Below are 12854 nucleotides of genomic sequence, written 5' to 3' on the forward strand. Positions count from 1 at the left end.
ATTAACAGAAACAATAGAAGGAAAACAAAACAATCATATGTTGTACACAAGATATACACTTTAAAGAAAAAAAAGATAGAAAGTGAATGGAAGGAAAAAGATATTCCACGCAAACAGTGGCTATATTAATAAAAGATAAAATATACTTCAAAACAAAATTATTACCAGAGATTGGAATGGACATAATAAAAGGATAAAAATTTAAGTTAAAGAATAGATTGTGGTAGTTATCTTCTGACAACATCTCACAATGATTTCTGCCTATTGGTACTCAAATATCCCTCCCCCTGAATGTGGACTAGACCTAGTGACTTACTTCTAACTAACAGAATTTGATAAAAGTGATGGATGTCGCCTCTGTAGCTAGGTTACAAAAGACCCTGACTACCACTACCATCTTATGGTCATCTCTATTGCCTTCTCTGATGGTGATATGCTAATATGTTAGGAGGCCCACAGACAAGGAATTGAGGGCAGCCTCAGAGCAATGGTCAATAAGGAATTAACACTCTTGGTCCAACAACAGGAGGAGGGACTGAATCCTGCCAACAACATGAGTGAGTTTGGAAGCAGATCCTTGACCATGGAAGCCTTGAGATGACTGCATACCTAGCCAACACCATGACTGCAAGACAGGACCCACCTAAGATGCACTCAGATTTCCAATTTCCAGAACTGTGAGATAATAAATGTTGTTTCAAGCCACTGAATTCTGACATAATTTTTTTAAAGAGCAATAAACTAACTAAAACAAAGGCATAACAATCATAAATGTAAAAAATCCCAAAAAGAAAATGTCAAAACATATGAGGCAAATTGATAGAATTTAAAAGAGAAATGGAAAATTCCACTGTATTTGGAGATTTTAAATACCCATCTGCTAGAACAACTAGAGAAAAAAATCAGCAAGTATGTAGAAGAAATAAACAAAACTATCCATCAACTGTCCTAATCAATAAACCAGGGATAATAATTTATGCTGAGACTTGCTTTTTACCATAAAAAGAACCAGCTGCTTGACTATTGAGGTTCAGTGAAATGCAGTGTTCTGCTCAAATTTTTGCTGCCAGAAAGAGACAGTTTTCACACCTATTTCTGATACTCTCTTAAACACTTTAAAAAATGAGTGCTAAGATATTTAATAATCATTTTGTTATGCATTTATTAACTGAGCAACTATTTATATAATTATTTCAGAAACAGATTAACTGATGAGAAAAAGCTATTAGGTTACATTAACAAATATGAAAAGTAGGTTAGCATAGAATGGTAGAGTTGATAGGGTCATGAAAATCCCTCTTGTTAGATTTCATCCTATATTTAAATCCTTTCTACCATATTCCTGACCTCTTCTTCAACTCTTGCAGTGACTAGGAACACAATGCCTTAAAAAAAGTCTGAATATTAGACCAACATCTAGATTTTTTGTGAATTCCATCCACTGCACTCAGTTCTATCTTCTGGAGCAACAGAGAACAAGTAAAACCTATTTTTGTTATCACAGTTGTTCAAATAGTTTACAATTTTCATGCTTTGTGTCACGTTCAACATTTACAGGAGAAATTTCTGAGTCTCTTAAAGATCATTCAAAATGGTCCAGGTCATTGATAGTAGTGAGTCTTAACTTGCTCCTGTTTCTCTAAAGTAAAAACATTTATAGCTGTGTAAAGTGTAACAGGTGTGTTCTGATACGGGCCAAGCACTGCAGCATAATTATCTCTGTAATTCTGTGTTTTTTGTAAATGTGCTCTATAATGATTGTGGCCATTTTTGGCTGCACGCTGAAAGACAAATTCATATTGAGTTTTCAATCAATGAAAAACCCAGAGTATTTTTCCTGTAGACCGTCCTGTTTCCCCAATCTTGCACTTGTTCAGTTGATTTTTTTTTTTAACATAAGGACAGGTTGATTTATTTATCACTTATCTAATTTCATCTTGTTAGCTTTGGCCCTTCATGCTTTCCTGTAGAGATCTTTTTGAATCTTCTTTTTGTCATCCCATGCTTTAGCTGTTCCTTCCAGAATTATGATGTCATATTCCCCCCAAGCAGTGGGCCTATTCTGGCCTCATTCTTCTTGTTCTGAACATTTCTAAAAATGTCATTTTTACTGTCTTTGGCATTTTTAACAAGCCTCTGCTCATTTATGCCTCTTGCTTTTCTGCCTCTATATTTCCAGATTCCTGTCACTCAAAGGTTTATCATCATGTATGTGCTCCCCCTGTTAGCTTTCCGTATTTCTCTCAAAATACATGGCTGAGTAGTTCCTGGGCAGGCACAAGACTTAATAGTTTTTATCTTTTTATTTTCCCCCAAATGAGGAATTTGTAGTTATAATCACAATTTTGGTTTTAAGAGAATCCTGTCAAGTTCAGCTAAATTACAACTAGCGTGTCTGGTCAGTGCCTCATCTTATGTATTCTAGAGATTTGGGTGTATATTTTACTATGTCAGCGCTTGTTTCCTCCTTTTTGAGTTGACACTAACTTGTAAACTTACTGAACAAATACTTAATAAATACCTGTTTAACAAATATGTGAAAAATTAAAGAATTGATGAAAAACTGAGAGATAATGATGTTATTTTTCCAAGACTATCCACTTCAACTTCTTCAGCTAGTTATATTTAATTACAAAAAATCAGATCAGCATGGTGACTGCCTCTCCTTGCTTCCTTCACTGATTCATTTTGATAAAATTAAAACAAATACTTGGAAAAAATGTGAAACATTTATGATAAAGTTTTAGTCTTCACATATAAATAACTATTTCAAACAAAAAGAAAACAACCTGATTTAAAAGGTCACAGTGTTTGAATAGGCAATTTTCACATCCAAACAAAATTTTACAAATAGCTAGTTAACACGTTAAAAAATGTTCAGACTCAGGAGCAAACAAAATGTGCAGCTGGTCGTTAATTCTCCTATTGGACTGGCAAAAAAATATTTTAAAATAATAATTATTGTTACTGGGGTAAAGTTAAATGGTCATTCTCATAAATACTGTGGAAATATTAATGGGTACGATATTTTAAAAAGATATTTAGCAATACATATTGAGTATTGAAAATGCTTATATACTTTCACTCAGTAATAACCTTTGCATTTTACTCTAATAAAATACTCATTGATGATCAAAAGGATTTACATATAAGAATGTTAACAACAGTATTATTGTAGGAAAAAAGTTAAAATCAGCCCAATTTTCCACATAAAGTCTAACAGTGAAATAAAGAATTGTAAAGTTATAAGATAGAATAATTCATAGTATTAAAATTATATTAAAATCATATGTTTTCTAGCTATAAATACGATTTGAAACTATACTTTAAAAATCATATAAGTAAACAAAACAATCCTAGTTTTCTTTAAAAGTATGAATATAAAGAACACTGTAAGGAATTACACAATCATTTTATTAGTACTCTAATGTTTATTAGATGTTTATTATTTTCTCCTTTATGCTTTTTGTACTTTTCAATTTGGGAACAAAAACTTGTATTAATTTTTAATCAGAAAAAGTCATACAATAAGAAACAGGAACTAAAAAGCACAGCAGTCTGGGTGCTTTTCCATGGGTGGAAAAATGCATATAAATCTCAAAACCTCCAGAGAACATCATTTTATGATACTTTAATTTAGAAATTAAAGTTAATAATGATAATGTTTGGAAACTGAAGTTAAGTTAAATATTGCCAGCTTAAGAAGCCAGGGGAATAAATTACAAGTTTTATACAGGTCTTTTTTTAAAAATCAGAAATCTTTAAGCTGTAAAAAAGCATATTCCGGGCTTCCCTGGTGGCGCAGTGGTTGAGAGTCCGCCTGCCGATGCAGGGGACACGGGTTCGTGCCTCGGTCCGGGAAGATCCCACGTGCCGCGGAGCGGCTGGGCCCGTGAGCCATGACCGCTGAGCCTGAGCGTCCGGAGGCTGTGCTCCGCAACGGGAGAGGCCACAACAGTGAGAGGCCCGCGTACCGAAAAAAAAAAAAAAAAGCATATTCCTCTGCCCTTAAGGAATGATAAGGGAATATGAAAAATCCAATAATATGATAGGGTTGATAGGCCATAACTGTAGTAGATCATTATGCCACAGGTGCTGAATAAGCATAACGTTTCTGCGATTTCAAAGGAAACCCTTTCTTCTCAGTCAACACTATATTCTCTTAGCAAATATGCCAATTATTGGGAATAAACAAGAAAGATTGAAAGTTCTGTTCAATTTTCAGGCCACTTAGACACCAATAAAATTACTATTTAATTTCACTTCCTGTTATCTTCAATAAGAAAAATCTTGAGTAATAAAAGTAGCTTTTACATTTCCTTGATAACTTATGAATGGTTCTTAGTTCAGAACTCTGTACATACCCAACAGTAACTAAAAATTATAGGTTTACTGATTAGCTGGACAGTCACAATGGCATTGTCTATAACAGAAGAAGATTTAAAGTAGATCAAACTTCATTATGAGGGCCTTGAGTTAGGAAGAGAGATATTACATAATATTTTTTAAAGTTTGATTAAATTAATTTTCATTCTGAATTATTCTAATTAGTTTAATCTCACCCTCACACCAGATCTTGACTTGGGGCTCTAGGTATGGACTCAGACTCTGGAAACATTTTCTGGGCAAAAGGACAAAGTAATATTGATTCATGAGATAATATTGACGATGAATAATGGCTAATATTTATGGAGTGCTTACTATATACCAGACACTAGTTTAGCTACTGAAGATATCCCATAAATAAGACAGAATATCTGCCCTAAAACAGCTTACATTCTGTGGAGGATTCAAACAACAAACAAGTCAACAAATAATTATATGACATAATTTCAAATAGTGAAGTCAATTAAGTCAAGTTATGGGAATGATGTGATAAAAGGGTAGTTTAGATAGTGTCCAGTACGTGACACACGATCAGAGATACCTGAATAAAGCGAGCATGTAAACTCAAAGAGGAACTGGAGAAAAAGCATAGCAGACAAAGGGAAGAAGTGAGTATTAAGTGTTTTTAGAATGGCTAACACCTAGTGAGTTAGGGGGAAAGTGGTTGGAAATGAAGTTGAAGAGGTAGCCAGGGACTAGATTATTTAAGCCTGCTTGACCGTGGTAATATTTTGTATTTAATTCTAAGTGGATAAACTGAGGGTTTTTGAGAAAAGAAGTGACATGATTTACATTTTCATAAAATCAATTTCCTAATCTGCTGACTCCAGATACAATCCACTGAGGGATGGGTAGGGATGGAAGCAGTTGGAGTCTGTCTATTGCAATTGTAAATAAAAGCTTGAACTAGAAAGGTAGTGTTAGAGGTGGTGAGATGTACATTTTGACAATATCATACAAGGGAGAAATCTGAATTTCTTTAAAAAGTAGAACATTCAACCGCAATCTTATTTTATAGTGCTGGACTGAGAAATTGAAATCAGGCCAAGGAATCAAAGAGGAGACAATCAGGAAGAGTGAATCCTGTAAAATTGCTGGTCAGAGGTTGGTACTGGTATTTCACCACTTGGCAGCATGGTAAAATGTATTACATATGGCCAAGAAATATCTGTCTTCTCAGGCTTCAGAGTGCTTGCTAGGGTGGGGAGTGGGGTGGATGGAACCGTTCCTTCTTACCCTCATCACTCCCCATACCCACTGCTGGATACTTCTCAGTGCTGGGTGAATCTGCAATCGTTGCAGGCAGTAGACTATTCCGTACCATCTAGTACTTGCTGGTATGGTATGTGATAGTGAACATTGCCAAGGAGGTGCTCTATCTTTGGGACATCTACTTAATTAGCCAGGTGCAAACATACTCCCTGGATAAAGTGGCTCATGGAGGAACCCTACTCCAGGTACCTAAGGATCAGTGGAGTAGTACAAGGTGATAGAGTCAGTGAAAAGGAATGGTGGCCAAGTGGAAGCTTCTGAAGGGTGCAGCTTTAGGTAGTAGTGTCTTCATGTTTATTGGAAAATTCCTTTTGTGGCTCTTGGGTCCTTTTAGTTCTATGTAAGCCAGGTGCAAACAGTTTTACAATTACAGATGTTTATTAGGAAACACTTGATATAAAAATATCTACTCGAATTTGAAGAGCATTCACGTTACCATAAAAAAATTCAAAAGTACATTTGTAAATTACAGAAAAAAATTGCTGCTAGAATTTTTACATTTCAAATGTTATCATTTATGATGATTTATAGTAATGATTTAAAATTATTATCTGCTTTATTTTATATCTAGTAGCTTGTACCTCTTAATTCCCTTCCCCTACTTTTTCTCTCCTGCCACCCTCTCCCCTCCGGTAACTGCTAGTATGTTCTCTGTATCTGTGAGTGTTTCTGTTTTGTTATATTCATTTGTTTTATTTTTTGGATTTCACACATAAGTGAAAACAAACAGTATTTGTCTTTGACTATCTGACGTATTTCAATAAGCATAATACCCTCTAGTTCCATCCATGCCTTTGCAAATGGCAAAATTTCATTCTTTTTTTTATGGCTAATATTGCATTGTATATATATACCACATCTTCTTTAACCATTCACCTACTGATGAACACTTAGGTTGCTTCCATATCTTGGCTACTGTAAATAATGCTGCTATAAACATTGGGGTGCATATATCTTTTCAATATATAAGATACAGGGATGTAATGTATAGCACAGGGAATATAGCCAATATTTTATGATAACTTTATACGGAGTATAATCTGTAAAACTAGCAAATCACCAGGTTGTACACCTGAAACTAATATAATATTGTAAGTCAACTATACTTCAATAAAAAATGTATTAGAAGTACATAAAAAATAAAAACAAAATAAAAAAATTATTACCAACTACTGATCCAAATAAAGTTTCTTGTCAAGAATTTGAATTTTAGCAAAATTTTGATCAGGGATTATGTATCCATTTCATGGAAAAAAACCTTGATATAATATTATTTTCCATAAAATTTTTGTTAGAGTATATCTAGAAATTTCACACAAATTCAAAATGTAATATTTTCCCTAATACTTTAAATGGTTTTTAATCAAAATTATGCTGTATAAAGGAAATGAAATGATTTTTAAAAAATAAAATCCCATAGAGATGTCCCCAAATTCTCTCCACCTTTCTCCAATGGGCCATACATCTCCCATGATTTCCTCTACGTGCATGACCTGAAGAAGGTCGTGAAGCTTAAGAAATACTGCACCTCAGGAAGGAACAGTTAAGAGCATGAAGCCAGTTCAGATATTCATGTCTAAACAGACTAACTGAGAAATTATCTTGCTCTATTGCTCCTTAGGCTCTTCAAGAAAGAATAAGAGGTAATTTCTATTTCCTCTTTCAAAAGAGCAAGTTGATCTTAGGACTTCCTTTGATCCAATAGAGAGCCAGGAGGCTTTGTTTTGATAGGGGGAAGAATTGGAGAACTCTTGGAAGGGTTGAAGAGAGGCTGGGAAAGACTGGATTTATGAGGATTAAGAATAGTGAAGAAGGTAATTTCTCTCTGGGTTATGAAATCTGGTCCTCAGGCTCATTAAGGGGCCTGGGAGGTGGAAAGAGATCTGATGGAACTGGTACACATGATCGCTGGTACAGGGGCCTTGGAAATGTTAAAAAGTCCCAGTGGCTGAGAGGAGATGAATGCATGTTGTAAGTAGTCAATGAATAGGCTTAAAACGGATCACATGGATTCAGACCACCCTTTCCCAACCAAGGTTCTAAAAGAAAGTTAACCGAAAATGCATTATTTCCTTAACAGGAAATGAACATTTTGTCAGTTCTCCCAGGGATGAATTATAGGTAGTCCCATTCTTGGAGTAAAGGAAAAAAGTTAATCGTTACATACAATGAAATATTTAGGGCTTTGGACTTAACTTTTATGGAACTGTTCGTTGGGGAGGGGTTGATTTGGATAATGACCTTCTCAGGGGGGACCACGATAAATCAAGGACAAAATCATTTTTCAACTTTCTGAATTGTTTATTATCTCTTGAACTCTTATACAACAATTCTTGGGCAAAACAAAAATGTCTCCCTGGGCCTCCATCATAATGACTTTTATTAGAAACTCTGGAAATGGTGATTTAAGTCAAAGTATGTAAATTAAAACACAGTGTGATATTTCTCATATATAAGTTTTGAGGAGAATGATTATATGTATCTTATGAATAGACAATTTGTAAACCAGAAGACAGAAAAAGGGTGAACTAATGCTTCTTTTATGACAATATAATTGTCCCATAAGGTATTAATTGGTATTAGAGTCTTACCATGATACTTTGCATGCTATGTATGACATCTGTTTACAGAAGGAGATTTAGAAAAAACCTGGCAAAACATGTTTCCTCCGTGAGGTATCCCAGAAAAATAGTAACTTGTCCATTTCACCTAGTATGGTTTTGTTTATTTTTCTATATAAACAATGATATTTAAAAAAAGGTTTGGTAAGTAGAGCTTAGTAGAATAAGAAATTCTTATTATACTTTTACTTCTACATAGGAAATCTAATATTGTACTACCTTTTGAAATTCAAAGAGATTTAAGGAATAAGAAAAGATTAAATAATTGATTTCCAAATATATAAGAATTGAACTTATTCCATGGCACTTAAATACCCAAACAGAATCTAGGATTCAATATGGTGCTGAAAATTGGATTTGGCAAGTCCTAATAATTTGTCCATTTTCTATTTAAATACTGAGCCTAATTTAGGTATGTGTATTTTCCACTATGTTCAATCTTACATCATTTAGCCAAAAAATACTTAATACCTGCCTATAAGACACTGTTTTATGAGCTTAGAACAGAAAGACCTGCATTTTTTGTTTTGTTCAAAATATCATTAGTTTTAATGACACAACAGAGGTACATTAACACATTCCACAATACCGATCTTTTATCTTTCTTATCTACTCAGAGACAAACAATAGGTAACAAGACAAATTAAAGGCAAAAATAAATATATGCAAACTTAGGCATCTCTTAGTGTGCGTATATATATATATATATGTGTGTGTGTATATATTTTAACATCTTTATTGGAGCATAATTGCCTTACAATGTTGTGTTAGTTTCTGCTGTATAACAAAGTAAATCAGCAATACCTATACATATATCCCCATATTCCCTCCCTCTTGTGTATCCCTCCCATCCTCCCTATCCCACCCCTCTAGGTGGTCACAAAGGACGGAGCTGATCTCCCTGTATTATGCGGCTGCTTTCCACTAGCTATCTGTTTTACATTTCGAAGTGTATATGTGTCAATGCCACTCTCTCACTTCATCCCAGCTTGCTCTTCCCCACTCTCCATGTCCTTAAGTCCATTCTCTACTTCTGCATCTTTATTTCTGTCCTGCCCCTAGGTTCTTCAGAACCATTTTTTTTTAGATTCCATATATATGTGTTAGCATATGGTATTTGTTTTTCTCTTGCTGACTTACTCTGTGTGATAGACTCTAGGTCCATCCACCTCATTACAAATAACTCAATATTGTATATATGTGCCACATCTTCTTTATCCATTCATCTGTCGATGGACATTTAGGTTGCTTCCATGTCCTGGCTATTGTAAATCGTGCTGCAATGAACACTGTGGTACATGACTCTTTTTGAATTATGGTTTTCTCAGGGTATATGTCCAATAGTGGGATTGCTGAGTCATATGGTAATTCTATTTTCAGGTTTTTTTTGGGTTTTTTTTGTTTTGTTTTTGCGGTACACGGGCCTCTCACTGTTGTGGCCTCTCCCGTTGTGGAGCACAGGCTCTGGACGGGCAGGCTCAGCGGCCATAGCTCACGGGCCTAGACGCTCTGCGGCACGTGGGATCTTCCCGGACCGGGGCACGAACCCGTGCCCCCTGCATCGGCAGGCAGACTCTCAACCACTGCGCCACCATGGAAGCCCTACTTTTAGTTTATTAAGGACCCTCCATACTGTTCTCCATAGTGTCTGTATCAATTCACATTCCCACCAACAGTGCAAGAGGGTTCCCTTCTCTCCACACCCTCTCCAGCATTTATTGTTTGTAGATTTTTTGATGATGGCCATTCTGACTGGTGTGAAGTGATACCTCATTGTAGCTTTGATTTGCGTTTCTCTAATGATTAGTGATGTTGAGCATCTTTTCATGTGTTTGTTGGCAATCTGTATATCTTCTTTGGAGGAATGTCTATTTAGGACTTCTGCCCATTTTTGGAATGGGCTGTTTGTGTTTTTGATATTGGGCTGCATGAGCTGCTTGTATATTTTGGAGATTAAGCCTTTGTCCATTGCTGCATTTGCAAATATTTTCTCCCATTCTGAGTGTTGTCCTTTCGTCTTGTTTATGGTTTCCTTTGCTGTGCAAAAGCCTGTAAGTTTCATTAGGTCCCATTTGTTTATTTCTGTTTTTATTTCCATTTCTCTAGGAGGTGGGTCAAAAAGGATCTTGCTGTGATTTATGTCATAGAGTGATCTGCCTATGTTTTCCTCTAAGAGTTTTAGAGTGTTTGGGTTTACATTTAGGTCTTTAATCCATTTTGAATTTATTTGTGTGTATGGTGTTAGGAAGTGTTCTAATTTCACTCATTTACATGTAGCTGTACAGTTTTCCCAGCACTACTTATTGAAGAGGGTGTCCTTTCTCCACTGTATATTCTTGCCTCCTTTATCAAAGACAAGGTGACCATATGAGCGTGGGATTATCTCTGGGCTTTCTATCCTGTTCCACTGATCTATATTTCTGTTTTTGTGCCAGTACCATACTGTCTTGATTACTGTAGCTTTGTAGTATAGTCTGAAGTCAAGGAGCCTGATTCCTCCAGCTCTGTTTTTCTTTCTCAAGACTGCTTTGGCTATTCGGGGTCTTTTGTGTTTCCATACAAATTCTGAAATTTTTTGTCTAGTTCTCTGAAAAATGCCACTGGTAATTTACTAAGGATTGCATTGAATCTGTAGACTGTTTTGAGTTTTAGAGTCATTTTCACAATGTTGATTCTTCCAATCCAAAAACATGGTATATCTCTCCATCTGTGTGTATCACCTTTAATTATTTTCATCAGCGTCTATAGTTTCCTGCATACAGGTCTTTTGTCTCCTTTGATAGGTTTATTCCTAGGTATTTTATTCTTTTTGTTGCAGTGGTAAATGGGAGTGTTTTCTTGATTTCTCTTTCAAATTTTTCATCATTACTATATAGGAATGCAAGAGATCTCTGTGCATTAATTTTGTATCCTGCTACTTTACCAAATTCATTGATTAGCTCTAGTAGTTTTCTGGCAGCATCTTTAGGATTCTCTATGTATAGTATCATGGCATCTGCAAACAGTGACAGCTTTCCTTCTTCTTTTCTGACTTGGATTCACTTTATTTCTTTTTCTTCTCAGATTGCTGTGGCTAAAACTTCAAAAACTATGTTGAATAAAGTGGTGAGAGTGGGCACCCTTGTCTTGTTCCTGATCTTAGTGGAAATCATTTCAGTTTTTCACCACTGAGAACGATGATGGCTGTGGGTTTGTCATATATGGCCTTTATTATGTTGAGGTAAGTTCCCTCCATGACTACTTTTAGGAGGGTTTTTATCATAAATGGGTGTTAAATTTTGTCATAAGCTTTTTCTGCATCTATTGAGATGATCATATGGTTTTTATCCTTCAGTTCGTTAATATGGTGTATCACATTGATTATTTGTGTATATTGAAGAATCCTTGTATTCCTGGGATAAACTCCACTTGATCATGGTGTATGGTCCTTTTAATGTGCTGTTGGATTCTGTTTGCTAGTATTTTGCTGAGGAGTTTTGCATCTATGTTCATCAGTGATATGGGCCTGTAGTTTTCTTTTTTCATGACATCTTTGGTTTTGGTATCAGGGTGATGGTGTCCTTGTAGAATGAGTTTGGGAGTGTTCCTCCTTTTGCTATATTTTGGAAGAGTTTGAGAGGGATGAGTGTTAGCTTTCTCTGTTTGATAAAATTCGCCAGTGAAGCCATCTGGTTCTGGGCTTTTGTTGGAAGATTTCTAATCACAGTTTCAATTTCAGTGCTTGTGATTGGTCTGTTTATATTTTCCATTTCTTCCTGGTTTAGTCTCAGAAGGTTGTGCTTTTCTAAGAATTTGTCCATTTCTTCCAGGTTGTCCATTTTACTGGCATATAGTTGTAATAATCTCTTATGATCTTTTGCATTACTGCAGTGTCAGTTGTTACTTCTCCTTTTACATTTCTATTTCTGTTGATTTGAGTCTTTTCCCTTTTTCTCTTCATGAGCCCTGCTAATGGTTTATCAATTTTGTTTATCTTCTCAAAGAAATAGCTTTTAGTTTTATTGATCTTTGCTATTGTTTTCTTCATTTCTTTTTCATTTATTTCTGATCTGATTTTCACGATTTCTTTCCTTCTGCTAACTTGGGGTTTATTTTTTGTGTTCTTCTTCTTTCTCTAATTGCTTTAGGTGCAAGGTTAGGTTGTTTATTTGAGATGTTTCATGTTTCTTGAGGTAGGATTGTATTGCTATACACTTCCCTCTTATAACTGCTTCTGCTGCATCCCATAGGTTCTGGTCGTCATGTTTCCACTGTCATCTGTTTCTAGGTATTTTTTGGTTTCCTCTTTGATTTCTTCAGTGATCTCTTGGTTATTTAGTAGCATATTGTTCAGCCTCCATGTGTTTGTATTTTTTACAGTTTTTTCCCTATAATTGATATCTAGTCTCATAGCATTGTGTTCAGAAAAGATACTTGATACGATTTCAATTTTTTTTTAATTTACCAAGGCCTGATTTGTGACCCAAGATATGATCTATCCTGGAGAATGTTCCAAAGCACTTGAAAAGAAACTGTATTCTGTTGTTTTCGGACGGAATGTCCTATAAATATCAATTAAGTCCATCTTGTTAATGT

Source organism: Aethalodelphis obliquidens, unplaced genomic scaffold, assembly GCF_003676395.1.
Source record: "Aethalodelphis obliquidens isolate GAN/ISIS:26980383/991018 unplaced genomic scaffold, ASM367639v1 scaffold5, whole genome shotgun sequence".
Classification (NCBI taxonomy): Eukaryota; Metazoa; Chordata; class Mammalia; order Artiodactyla; family Delphinidae; genus Aethalodelphis; species Aethalodelphis obliquidens.